The sequence below is a fragment of the Lactuca saligna genome, chromosome 5 (genome assembly GCF_052625555.1).
Source record: "Lactuca saligna cultivar CGN05327 chromosome 5, ASM5262555v1, whole genome shotgun sequence".
In the NCBI taxonomy this organism is placed as follows: domain Eukaryota; kingdom Viridiplantae; phylum Streptophyta; class Magnoliopsida; order Asterales; family Asteraceae; genus Lactuca; species Lactuca saligna.
The window spans coordinates 134,431,709-134,446,636 of NC_136421.1; positions in this window are offsets into that span (position 1 = coordinate 134,431,709).

Genomic DNA, 14,928 nt, shown 5'->3' on the forward strand with positions numbered 1-14,928 from the left:
GTAGGTCGTGGACTGTAGCTAGCAGTCAGGATGTGGGGGTGTCAATCCCGTATAGATCTATACACACAATGTCCGCTCTCCCTACAGGAGACTCTGGTTACCAACTAGATGGCGAAGAAGGCCGTGTCCCGAAGATGCATCCCAAAAAAGTGGGTAGTGTGTTTCCAATATAAGTGTTGAACTACAGGTAGAGACTCATAACTGAACTGACTAGAGTAAACCTATATGTCTATGCTCGTATACATAACATACAACTAACGAATCAAACGACCTTCGGACAGCCATCCGATCCCACCAGACCACATCTCAACGAAGAAAAGGAAATAGGGCGGACAAGCCTTCCTAATGTTGGATTAATGTCTAAGTCCATAACTATAATTGGTAAGACTTGACCCGACCCAGCATGGTCCATTTGGGTTGCATGCCATCATGCACTTGGATAAACTATAATGAGAGAAATAAGACACTTATGGTTATTAATATATTATAAGTTTTAGTATATTAATAATAAGAATAATATGATTATTTAATTAGTATTGATCAAGAATTAATCTAGGATTAATTAAGTGATCAAAAGAAGACTAATTAAATATATGGGTTGATTGTGAAAATCATCCATACTTATATAGTGGGCTAATGTTCCATGGATTATCTAGTTGGGCTAAAACCCATACGATGCTCCATGGATGCTCCATGGTGTATTTGAATCCATGGATCCAAGGAAATGGAAAGTCATGACAATTAGGGTTTACCGTAATTGTAACACTATATAAAGATCTTATTCTTGACAAAATCGGCGACTAGGATGATTCAAGAAAGGGCTAGCCGATTTCATGAAGTGTAGAATTCTCCCAAGTTATTCCAAGTGTATTTGGTGTTGTGTGAACCATTTGAGGTGTCACACTTGGGGCACTAGGCACTCAGGCTTCATGAAGACTTTTTATATGAAAAAGGTATGTATTCTATCTTGTTATATCCATTGTTTTGTATGCTAGATTAGGATAATACCTTGGATGTTCATATTTGCATGTATAATAGAGAAAACATAGATCCAAGGTATTTAGGGTTGCATGTACACTTAGGAGTTTTAGAATGCTCATAACCCAACACCTAAGTCCTTCAATCATTATTTGTATGAACCTATACAAGTACAGACATACATCTAACTACGACTGAGTGTGTAAACGAATAGTGTGGAACAAACGAATCATAAAGTGTGAACGAATAGTGTGGAACAACCAAATCATAAAGTGTGAACAAATAGTGTGGAATAACTGAATCATATAGTGTGAACGAATAGTGTGGAACAACTGAATCATTAAGTGTGAACGAATAGTGTGGAATAAATGAATCATCTAGTGTGAACGAATAGTGTGGAACAACTGAATCATAAAGTGTGAACGACTAGTGTGGAATAACTGAATCATCTAGTGTGAACGAATAGTGTGGAACAACTGAATCATTAAGTGTGAACGAATAGTGTGGAATAAATGAATCATCTAGTGTGAACGAATAGTGTGGCACAACTGAATCATAAAGTGTGAACGAATAGTGTGGAATAACTGAATCATCTAGTGTGAACGAATAGTGTGGAACAACTGAACCATTAAGTGTGAACGAATAGTGTGGAATAACTGAATCATCTAGTGTGAACGAATAGTGTGGAACAACTGAATCATAAAGTGTGAACGAATAGTGTGGAATAACTGAATCATCTAGTGTGAACGAATAGTGTGGAACAACTGAATCATTAAGTGTGAACGAATAGTGTGGAATAACTGAATCATCTAGTGTGAACGAATAGTGTGGAACAACTAAATCATAAAGTGTGAACGAATAGTGTGGAATAACCTAATCATTTAGTGTGAACGAATAGTATGGAACAACCAAATCATAAAGCGTGAACAAATAGTGGGGGATAATCGAGTCGTGAAGTATAAGCGTCAACTAATATATGTGTATCACGAAGTGGAAACGTTAACAAGTAGGAACTTGAGATTAAGTAAAAGCGAAACAGTGGTATCTAACAAGTAATAGTATGCAATATGAAAGAAAAGCCTTGATGAAAACCTTGGAAAAACATTGATATTTAAGAAGAACACAACTTGGTATTCTTTGTAAAATAATTCTGAAAACACTTAGAAATTCTTTGGAACCCTTTCATAATCCAGTTTAAAATGAAGCTTTTATAAAACATCATAACTCAGAGTCTTGAACAAGTGAAAAGATTTCAGAAAACCGTATATAGTATCCTACTCGGTAAATGTCACACCCCCAAACCAGAATGGCGGAAACGTTCGGGGGCGGAGGACGTCATATTCAGTATCATAATAGTTCATAGAAAGGAAAGTACACACCACCAAATATATTAAAGTTTCCAAGATGTTTACATAATTGAATTCATTGCATGTTCAAAAGATAAATACATGAACATCATTCAAAAGAAGTAATTAATGCCAGCGCGTTAATCCCAAAAGTTGATTCCCAAACCTGCTTAGCGGTTCCCTGAGAATACAAGTTATTTCAAAGAAAAAGTGTCAACACTTAAGTTGGTGAGTTCATAAGTAGTTTAGAAAAATTGGATGCCATTCCAAAATGGGTGTATATTTTCCAGAAAACGCAGCATTTCAAATGTAAAGAGTTGTGATTTGTTTTGTTGAAAGTGAATGTATTAAATCCTGAAAATCCCATATTTTCCCTAATGGTTGAGATACAAGTTGTTGTGTTTCCCAAGAAAAACCCTTATTTTCTTATAAAAGTATGAAATGCATATGAATGTTCGTCTTATAAGTTGTAAATAATTGCACCAGGAAAATCCCTTATTTTCCTAACATAAATGGCAGTCTCTAAGACCAAAACTTTGCAAGAAACCGACGTTCAAAAGTTGTGTCATAGTTTTATATAATAAAGCTATACGAAGATCGCATTTGTTAGATGAAGAATAGCTTTAATAGCTACTCGTTCATAAAAGCATAATACCATAATAATTGTATATCTGATGAGTTTTATAACCATACTAAACATAATATGCCTGTAACGACGTTCTTCAGGCGTCGCAGCGTTATGAAAACTGTCACCCCAAAAGACAGACTGTAGCTAACAGTCAGGGCGCGGGATCATGTCTTACCGTATAGATCTATACACATTTGAGACGTTCTCCGAATGGGAGACTCTGGTTATAGACAGGACTTGCAACATTACTTTCTAATAAAGAAAAGTAACGTTTGAAGATACACGTCTCATGGATTCTCAACTAAGTCGGTATTAAAGTGATAGTTTTGTATGCAAAGTTTATCCTTTTTCACAATGTTTGACAAAGCAAAATCATAAGTTTTTAGAATGTATAAAAAGACTTAACAATGAAAGGTACTTTGAAATCATTATATACTTTGTATAATGTTTAATGCACACAAAGTATGACAAGAGTTTTCCATAATAGAAATAAGTTCCAAGTGATTTATTCGATAAAACAAGTGAAGTAAAACTTTATAAAATACACGATAATAATTGTATGTTTACTTGTATCCCCCCCTTAAAAGAGTATAAAAGCATTTAAATGTATTTAAAGTGTGTTTGAAAGGGGTATGAACTCACTTGAAAGTTTGAAGATAGCAAGATGGAAAACCGGGCAGAGTTTCGTCTCGGGAAATGGATTTTCCTCGGAAATCTCGGGATTCCTCGGGAGTAAAATCGACCTTCGGGACTTCCACAAAATGACCAGGGCTTCGGGGTAGTGCGACCACGGAAAACGAGGTAAAACGCAAGCAAAAGGAGAGAGAATGGGCCATTTTCCCGGGAACCCTCGCATGCTATTTATAGGGGGCCTGAGAGGCCTCGTATGCGGGGCGTACGCTCGTACGCAGCGTGTACGCGTACGTCATGCGTGACCGAAGCCTCGACTGCCTCGGCCTCGGATGGGACGGCTCAGGCTGTCGGGTCGGATGGGACGACGGGTCGAACGGGCGGGTCGGGTGCCTCGCATAGGGCGACGTGGACGGTTTGAGGCCAAGTTCCTTGGGTACGCGGGGCGTACAGGGGTACGCAGCGCGTACCTCGGATAAGGACGCTGACTCCCCTTCGGATAATACCGAAGTTTTAATAAAAATTATATATAAATTATTTATCAAACTTCGAAAATTCATATCTCCTTCATACGAACTCCGTTTTTGACGTTCTTTATATCCTCGCGAAGGTGAGACTACGATCTACAACTTTCATTTAGATTCTGTTGGCAAATTCAGGAATTATTTTTATTATTTATTTATTAAAATGACGTGATTAAGGAATTTCTTTAAAAATTGATAACTTATTCATACGATGTCCGATTTGAGCGTTCTTTTTATGCATGTTTGTAGTTTAACGATATCTACGACTTTCATTTAGACACCTAAGGTCGGAAAGTGTTTTATTGAAACTTTGCGTTTTTACGCAACTTCGTATTGCCGGTTTTTGTCGGAAAACTTAGAATGATCATAACTTCTTCGTTATAACTCGGATTTTTGTGTTATTTATATGTTTGGAAACCTTAAGACGATAACTACCACATAGTGTACTCCAAATAGAGTTTTTGAATACTTCATTTTTCGATGATATTCTAATTCTTTTCTCAAAGAGGTTACAGGACTCGATTTTTACTGACTTGAAATAACGGGTTGTTACATCATCCCCCTGTTAGAGGGAATTTCGTCCCGAAATTTTAATACAAAAGAAGAGTCTTAGGGGCTAGGGAAGAGATGTGGATACTTCTGTTGCATTTGATCTTCTCGTTCCCACGTGAACTCAGGTCCCCTCTTAGCATTCCATCGGACCTTTACAATTGGAATGCGACTCTGTTTAGTTCGTTTAACTTTCCTATCCATGATCTCCATGGGTTCTTCCACAAAGTTAAGATTTTCATTTAGTTCGATCTCATCGAGTGGAATTACAAGTGTTTCGTCATACAAACACTTCTTCAAGTTTGATACGTGGAATACTGGATGTACTTTGTTAAGCTCTATTAGAAGTCGGAGTTTGTAGGCTACTGGACCAACCCTTGAAATGATTTCGAAGGGTCCAATGTACCTAGGATTTAGCTTCCCATGCTTTCCAAAGCGTATCATTCCCTTCTAGGGTGAGACCTTCAGTAGTACCCGATCGCCAATCTGAAATTCCAAGGGTTTACGTCTTTTGTCGGCATAGCTCTTTTGCCTATCCCTCGAGGATTTCAGTCGTTATCGTATTTGCACGATCTTTTCAGTAGTTTCTCTGATGATCTCTGGACCAGTGAGGGTGCTATCAGGGACTAGACCTTTTGCTAGTTGTGTGTCGCCCACTTCCGTCCAACACAGAGGTGATCTGCACTTACGGCCGTAAAGGGCTTCAAATGGAGCAGTATTGATACTAGTATGATAACTATTGTTATAAGAGAACTCAACAAAAGGTAAGTGAACATCCCAATGTTTACCAAAGTCGATTACACATGCTCGCAACATGTCTTCCAAGGTTTGGATCGTTCTTTCGCTCTGTTCGTCAGTTTGGGGGTGATAGGCTGTACTCATGTCCAATCTTGTTCCCATGGATTTTTGCAATGATTGCCAGAATCTAGACGTGAATCTGCTGTCTCTATCCGAGATGATAGACATTGGCACTCCATGGAGTCGTACGATCTCTCGGATGTAGATTCTCGATAGGTTTTCCATTTTATCAGTTTCCTTGATCAGTAGGAAATGAGCGGACTTGGTTAATCTATCGACGATTACCCAAATAGTATCTTGGCCACCCTGAGTTTTGGGCAGTTTCGTTATGAAGTCCATGGAAATCTGCTCCCATTTCCACTCAGGAATTTCAGGTTGTTGGAGTAGTCCTGAGGGTTTCTGGTGTTCTATTTTGATCTTGGCGCAAGGCAAACACTTGCTCACATATGTAGCGATCTCTGCTTTCATGTTTGGCCACCAGTAGAGTTGTTTGAGATCTTGATACATCTTGTCTGACCCGGGGTGTACGGAGTATGGAGTCTTGTGTGCCTCGCTCATAACTACCTCTCTAAGTCCACCAAACTTGGGCGTCCATATTCGGTTCATGAGGTAGCGTGCTCCGTCACTCTTGATTTCTAAATTCTTGTCCATTCCCCTAAGGGTCTCACCTGTCACGTTTTCAGGTTTCAGGGCCTCTATTTGAGCTTCCTTGACTTGTGTCGACAGGTGCGAATGGATTGACATGGCTAATGACTTCACTCTTCGGCCAGAGTACTCCTTACGACTAAGGGCATCTGCCACGACGGTAGCCTTTCCTGGATGATAGCGAATCTCACATTCGTAGTCGTTGAGCAATTCGACCCAACGGTGCTGTCTCATGTTCAACTCCTTCTGGTCGAAGATGTGTTGTAGGCTCTTGTGGTCTGTAAAGATAGTGCATTTGGTACCATATAGGTAGTGTCTCCAGATTTTAAAAGTGAAGACCACCACCCCAAGTTCTAAATCATGAGTGGTGTAATTGACCTCATGCATTTTCAGTTGTCGTGAGGCATACGCAATAACCTTTCCCCTCTGCATTAGTACACAGCCCATCCCTTGCTTCGAAGCGTCACAAGACACCACAAAATCTTCGGTCCCTTCTGGGAGAGAAAGGATGGGCGCGCTGTGTGACAACCGTCAAATTTCAGTCAAGTCAAAGTCAGCTAAAGTCAGCAAGTCAAACCAATTGACTCAATTTCCTTGTGAGTACAAAAATTTACACTATGAAACTTCTACATAAACTTCTATTCTAATGAGAAATCATAAAACAAAAAGTGCGAACATCTAGATCTCCTTAACCTAAAACTGTAGTACGTGGCGAGCCAAACCGATAAAACAATGTTGCATACTCACCGGGAGTGTGTAAGATCCTTAAACAAGGCTTAACAGGGTTTACGAACCATGCATTGCGATGCCGGACACTCACAGTTGTCACACATGGAACCTCTCCCACTCTTTTTCACTCTATCTCTCTCTATGTCAAATCTCTCCCAAATCTCTCTAAGTATGTGAAATCTCTCTCTAATATCTCTCTGTATGAGAAATCTCTCCAAGAATGTCAAATCTCTCCCAAATATCTCCAAGTATGTGAAAACTCTCGCAAATATTACTCTGTATGAGAAATCTCTCCAAGAATGTCAAATCTCTCCCAAATCTCTCCAAGTGTGAGAAATCTCTCCCAAATCTCTCTCAAAAGTTTCCCGTAACTTTTTGGAATCATTCGGGTCATTCCGGCCCTTAACCGGGTCAAAAACGGCTTAAAACGGGGTAAAAACGACAAAACGGGACCTTAGGAACCGAAACCCTTGTTAAGGAGCCGAAGCTCCTTAAGGCCGAGACTAAGAACCAAGAAGACCCTAGGACCGAAGACCGAGCCTCTGTTGGCTAGAAGCATGCAAGGACCGAGCCTCTGTTGGCTAGAAGCATGCGAAGACCGAGCCTCTGTTGGCTAGAAGCATGCGAGGACCGAGCTCTGTTGGCGAGAAGCATGCGAGGATCGAGCCTCTGTTGGTTAGAATGCGCGCGAGGACCGAGCCTCTGTTGGCTAGATGCACGCAAGGACCGAGCCTCGGTTCTCTGTCGTACTCTCTGTTCGCTTCTCGCTCTACTCTGTCTCTACTCCGCCCCTCTGTCTCTTCGCGCGCCTCTCTGTCCCCTCCCACCTCTCGGTTCCTTCCCTCCTTCTCCTCTCCTCTCGGTTCTGCCTCCCTCCCTCTCTCGGTTCAGCACCAGAAGGCCGAGCCTCGGCCAGAACTCGCATTTTTGTCGCTTTTAGCCCATTTTTGATATTTTTAACATTTTAAGCCCGTTTTTCGTGATTTTAAAGCGGGATTTTCTCCAGAAATTATATTTTAACATAATAAACTCTAAATATTCATAATTTAAACAGATTTTGATAAAAATCATTATTTAAATAATAAAAATCAAATGGGTGAATTATTAAAGGTGGAGTGTTGACTTTGCCTTATCCAATGTCACAAGCAACCACCCCACACCCACTCTTGGACTAACCACACCTCCCCACCTTACCTAGGTCACATCAATGTCATTTCCACTCAATTTACACTCATTCCCACGTTTTTAGAGCTGGAACAAACATCCTCTCTCCTCATTTTCTCTCATTTGCCCTCATTTCACTAAGTATCAAACACCACTTTCTCTCAAACTTTTCCCACTCCAAACTCGAGATTCAAGGCTGATCTTCACGTGTTCTCCCACTCTTAGTAAGTATAATTCATCCTCCTTATGATTATTTCACTTCATTCTACTCAAATCATGAATATCTTACACAAACTCCATCATATTAGCGTTAGAGCTTCGAATCTTCAAGTGATTCTTCAAGTGTTCTTGGGTTGAACACTTCTCTTCTTCAACACTTACCTATTGAAATCACTCAAGGTGAGTTCATACCCCTATATTTTCATGTTTTCTCAAGTTTTCAGGGGGGGAATACAAGTTTAAAACACTAAGAACATAACTAAATCTTTCTAACAGCCTTCATCAGAAAAGTTCAACTCCATTCACGGACTGTTTTGGACATCTTAAACACTTTTGTTTTCAAAACTGTACAAGGTGAAAATAGTTCAAGTTTTTAGCTTTAAAATGGCTACTTGCACATCTCCATATGATTTTTCTACAATTTATGGTGATTTTTACAAAACTGCCTATCATTTCAAACAACAATCCGGACCAGTCTGTGATTATGGACTTTTTCACCCAAGTTAGAGGTCATTATAAATTATGAGCAAACTAGACACATTTTGTGAACTCTCAGAATTTTCGGATCTAGTTTTCGACTTCGTATGATTTTTCTATGATTTTTCCAAAACAGGGCAGAATTGCTAAATTTTACCAACAGCATGTAAATATCATAACACTTTGTATTATGTTGAGCAAAGTGTATAATCATAAGCTTTAATGTTTGAATGTGATTCCTAGTTAGTTTATCATTAAGAACTGAAACTAAGACATTCATATTAAACATTATCCATTCATTTTGGAACACGTATTATTTAACTATAAAAAGTATAGTTTGAATATATTTATAACACTAATACATTTCCATAAAAGGGCTCATACATATTATATACATTTTAGATAAACTATAATAGGTATAGTTTATGATACATCACTCTACACACTCGTACCAGAAGTGTACATTCATATAAGAAAGATTTCTATTCGCACACATTTCACGTAAGTTAATCTATGGTTTGATAAATTCACAACACTAATACATTTCCATAAAAGGATTCATACATATTACATACATTTTAGATAAACTATAATAGGTATAGTTTATGATACATCACTCTACGCACTCGTACAAGAAGGGTACATTCATACAAGAAATATTTATATTCACACACATTTAACGTAAATTTGTTATCCTATATTGTGAGTTTCTCTATTTTCTCTCTCTCTCTCTCTCTCTCTCTCTCTCTCTCTCTCTTTCTCCCCGTACGTCCGAGTGCGGGATATAATTCCTGGTAGTTATAATCAGAATCTCCTTGAGGGAGAACGTGATACTTGTATATAGATCTATATTGGGATTGACACCCCACACCTTGCTGCTAGCTACAGTTGGACCTGCAGGTCTACGGGTGACAAATGTCATTTTATTTTTCGCGACACTGAGAACGTCGTGGCAGGTTCACATAGTCATAGTATGATTATAACGGCTCACATAGGGAACAATCCATAAGTTTACGGGATTTTATTTTTAAAACCTAAATGAGTTTTATGTCGATTTAAAATCACCTTTTTATCTCTATGAGTACAGATATTACTGTACACTTTTGGTTTTGGTAGTTACGACTACACATCATTTGAAATCACATTTATACTTTTAAGTATGGTCAATACTTGTTATTACTCGGTCCTCTAATTTAGGACTACATATATATAATGTATTAACAAACATGAGAACGTACAGAAATTTCGTTTAATTCAAAAGCGTCCATGTCCATTTAAATACATAACATTTTCTACTAATAAGAAGGGTTACTTATACATTTTGGTCTTCAGTCGTAAGACGACATTACACAGGTTTTAAAGAAAATATCGGATTTTCTGGATACATACTCTAACGTTTTTTCGAGGAAAACGATTTACTTTTCTAACGAAATCTCTTATGAACTCACCAACCTTTGTGTTGACACTTTTCAAAACTACTTGTATTCTCAGGAATTCAGTGAAAACAGGAAATCAACAACGTTTTGAGGATGGGATGATAAATCGTCAAACAGTTCATTTTGTATTATAATGTAATTGATGTGAATCATGTAAACATGTGCTTGGATGTAACGTTTTCAATTATATTTGTGTTGGTTGTATTTACTTTGAGCACTATTATACTCATTGTTGTGATACTCTACATGAAGTCCTCCACCCCCGGACGTTTCCGCCATCCTTGGTTTGGGGGTGTGACACGCTGCAAAGGGCCTATTTCAAAGTCTGAAATGCAGCATCTTGCTTTTCTCCCCAATTGTATGTCACACCTTTCTGGGTTAAGGCGGTAAGAGGCTTTGCGATGCTGGAGAAATTCTGGATGAACCTTCGGTAATAACCAGCAAGACCTAGAAATTGGCGAATTTCTGTTGGTGTAGTTGGCGCAGACCAGTTTTTGATAGCCTTGATTTTTGATGGATCCACGTGGATTCTTTCCTTGCTGACCACGTGACCGAGGAAGTCCACCTTTCTAATCCAAAATTCACATTTTGAGAATTTTGCATACAGTCTCTCAGTCCGTAACGTCTCTAAAATTTGCCTCAGATGTTGACCATGCTCTTCTTTATTCTTTGAATAAATGAGTATGTCGTCTATGAATACTATCACGAATTTATCCAAGAATGGACGACATACTCGATTCATTAGGTCCATGAATACGACCGGGGCATTGGTTAGTCCGAATGACATCACTATGAACTCGTAATGTCCGTATCGTGTTCGGAAGGCCGTCTTGGGAATATCACTCTCTAGGACTCGCAGCTGGTGATACCCCGACCTTAGATCGATCTTGGAGAAGTAGTTGGCTCCTTGGAGTTGGTCGAATAAGTCATCGATTCGGGGTAGGGGGTATCAGTTCTTGATGGTAAGTTTGTTGAGTTCTCGGTGCCTGATGAATCCTTTTCCAAGTAGTTCATTCAGTTGGCTGGATAGCTCTTGCATCTCTGCCGGGGCTAATCGATAGGGTACTTTGGCTACTGCGGTAGCTCCGGGAACCAGATCGATTCGGAACTCAACTTGTCTCGCGGGTGGTATTCCCAGAAGGTCCTCGGGAAAAACATCAGGACAATCGCGTACGTCGGGCACACTCTTGATGTCTTGGACTTCATGTTTCACATCTACAACATGTGCCAAGAACGCGTGACACTCCTTGCATAGGCATTTCCGAGCTTGGATACTTGAGATGATACGAAGAGTGGTACTTGGTTTGTCGCCCAAGACAATGAAAGTTTCGCCGGTTGGCAGATTAAGGCGAACGGCCTTATCGTAACATAGAATGTCCGCATGATGAGAACTCAGCCAATCCATGCCAATGATGACATCGAAACTCTTAATCGAGACTCGCATGAGGTTAATTGAAAAGGGATTATCGTTTAAAGTTAGGGTGCAGTTTAAGTATATCTCCTTAGTGCCTTCGGTTTTCCCGTTGGCCATTTCTACTATGAATGGTTCACTTAATGATTGTGGTATTGATTCTAGCAGGCCTTTAAAGTCGTGACTCACAAAACTCCTTTCCGCTCCACTATCAAACAAAATGCATGCATACGAGTTATCGAGAAGAAGCGTACCCGGAACAACAGTAGGGTCCGCATAGGCTTCATCTTGTCCCATTGCGAAAACTCGGCCCCTTTCGCCGGTATTCCAGTTGTTTGCCTTTGGGCAGTCCCTACGGTAGTGCCCCGTGTCTCCGCACTCAAAGCAGGCGCGGCTTACCCCGGTATTAGTAGTGGGGACGGATGGTTGGGTTGGCCCTTTGCAATAGCGGGCTGTATGTCCCTTCTTATTACACTTGGTGCATTGAAGATCATGGCAAGGACCATGGTGGTGGAAGCTGCATCGGGTGCACTTAGGAAGTTTCCCATTATATGAGCTTGTGGGGGCAGGGTTCACAGGTACAGTCATAGCGTGGGTCACTATTACTTGTTGTTTCTTGGGGTTTTCCTGGAGATTTTGTCCCCTCCTTTTGTTCCAAGGCCTGCTTTGGCCCTGAGCCTCCCGAGGTGGATTTGCGGTTGCTGAAATGATACTGGGTTTTACTCCGTGGTCGATGAGTCGCTGAGCCAGGCGTTTAGCGCTATTGTAGGTAACAGGGCCGGAAGCTAGGACATGCCCTCTAATATGGGGTGACAACCCCCAAATGTACCTTTCAACCTTCTTTGATTCTGGGTTGACCATGGTAGGGCACAGTGCAGCGAGGTCGTTGAACCTAGCTGTGTAGGTGACTAGGTCAGACCCAGTCATTTTCAGATTCCAGAGCTCCTGCTCCAGCTTTTGCACTTCGCCCCTTGGGCAGTATTCTTCTAGTAGTAGAACCTTTAGATCGTCCTAACTCATGGCGTTGGCGACAGTGAACGTCACTGAATTCACATGGCTTTTCCACCAAGTGAGGGCTCGATCTACGAAAGTGCAAGCAGCGAACTTGACTTTGCTTGCTTCTAGGCATGAGCAGATCTCGAAGACCGTTTCGGTCTTCTCGAACCATTGCATTAGTGCAATGAGTCCCCCAGTTCCATTAAAAGTTTTTGGCTTAGCGTTAGAGAACTCCTTGTAAGTACATTCTCTTCCTTGGCCATGACCAGTGCCATGATTTGGATGATTTGTGCTGCTTCCCGCCCCTCCATTTCTGTGAGAGTTTATTTGCGAGAGGGCTGCAGTTACTGCTATTGTGATAGCAGACTGGACCATGGTTGGATCATAAGCTGGTGGTGGAGGTGGTGGTGGTACCGTGCCCGGCCTGGGCCTTAGGTTTAGACGAGGAGGCATCGTGCTGCCAAAAGAAAAAAAATATGGAAAAATTTATAAGTTTTGGCAGTTCAGAGTTGAATGATATTGAGTTAACTTCTAATAGTTCTAAGAAGTTGGGTTTGACTGACACAATGTTTTGAGCTTGAAAGTAAAGTTTGAATAGATGATTGTAGCCAAGCGCTGATTGGGAAAGCTACAAAACTACATCGACCTTGCCTCAGGCATCACAAGGGATGGATCATTGTAAGTAGAGTTCGTACCGCTCACCAGACCTGGTAAATTAACTTCATAAGTATGTGCTGGTGCTACTCTATTGTAAGTGAAATCGCGACACAACAAATTAACTGGTCATTCTAATCGAGAAATCTATCCTCTATCAAAACCCGCCCATGCACGAATGTGAAGTAGACCTGCATTGAGGTCAAAAAAATTTTCACTGAAACCATGATTTCTAGAGTCATATTAACAAGATGGGCTTAGGATGTACCTATCAGACTCGAAGGACTAACTAGCCTTAATTATATAACTAAGCACACATCAATAGGTCGTGATAAGGACTTAGCTTGGGTCAAGTATAAGGTTTCACTTGAATACCGAACTACTAAAATACATGGGTTTATTATACAAAGAATCTCATTATAATTGTTTTCAGAACACCCTAAACAACCGAACTTTGATACAAATCGATATGAGATAAACTTAGTTAGAAAACTCGCGACATATAGCCATTCTATAAACTCATTATCGTCTCACCCTTTAAACATTAGTTGAGAAGTTTCTTCTTCATAGACCTATGGGTGCGATCATACCAGCACTAATGCACCGGATCCCCTCAAAATTTCCTCAGCCAAGATTGTTAGGACAAACATGATTCTAAGAGGAGTAAGATTTAACGTCCATGTGAAACCCACTCCTACCTACTGCCATAACTCCATCTCGGGAGCGTTAGTAGAAACACTAAGGATAGTACAGTAATGTGCAAAATTTATATGCGTAAATATAAATTGTAAGGACGCACTTAAGACAATCATTTCCATTAACGAAGTCGTTTTTCATCATGAAACAGAGCTATGTCTTCACCAAGAGGCAACAAACCAACTAGCAAGGCGCCAACACTTCGGATAGACGCTGCTACTTTTCAAGCTGCAGTCATGGCAGCCGTGGCAGCCGTCATGGTGCACTTCAATACTAACAACATCAACAAGGGTGGAAGCGGTACTAACAATACAAATGGTGGTAACAATCAGGGACACAAATGGGTACCTACCAACAAAAATACCTCAGGCCACGAACCTACGAACAAGAAGAGAAAGTTTTGGGACATGAAAAAGCGCCACAAATCAAAGGGATACACTAAAAGACAACAGCCTAAGGCCGCCTCTACCATTACAACAACAGTCATGACAAATGCCTCGACACTAGCCTCAGGGTCTGCCACCCAAATGCCTGCCAGACCATATGAGGGATCACTCCCAAAGTGCAACAAATGTGGCTTTCATCACCATGGGGCTTGCCGGGAGATGCACTGTAAAAACTGCAACAGGAAAGGGCATACCGTTCGTTTCTGTAGGGCCTCGGCCCATCACCTCCCTTCAATCAATTGCACCAAGGTAGGCCCAGTATGCTACCTATGCGGTGAAACGGGACACTTCAAGAGAGAATGTCCAACTGAGAAGAACGACGAAGGAACAGTAGGAATGTGATGGACACACCAACAGGAGCAGCAAGGGAACCATGTTAGGACTTTTGTAATGTTCCCAACGATAAAACGTTTAAGTACTATATGTTTGTAATGAATTTGGTACACTTACTAAAGTAACCTTCTTTCTAAAAAGTAGCTAAAATATTTTCTCTCTCATACAAATCAAACCAAAGACATTCATATGTGACCTTAGGAGCATTACCTGTAAGTTGTAATGACTTTGTCCATACATCGGGGATAATTTAAAATCAAAATACTTAA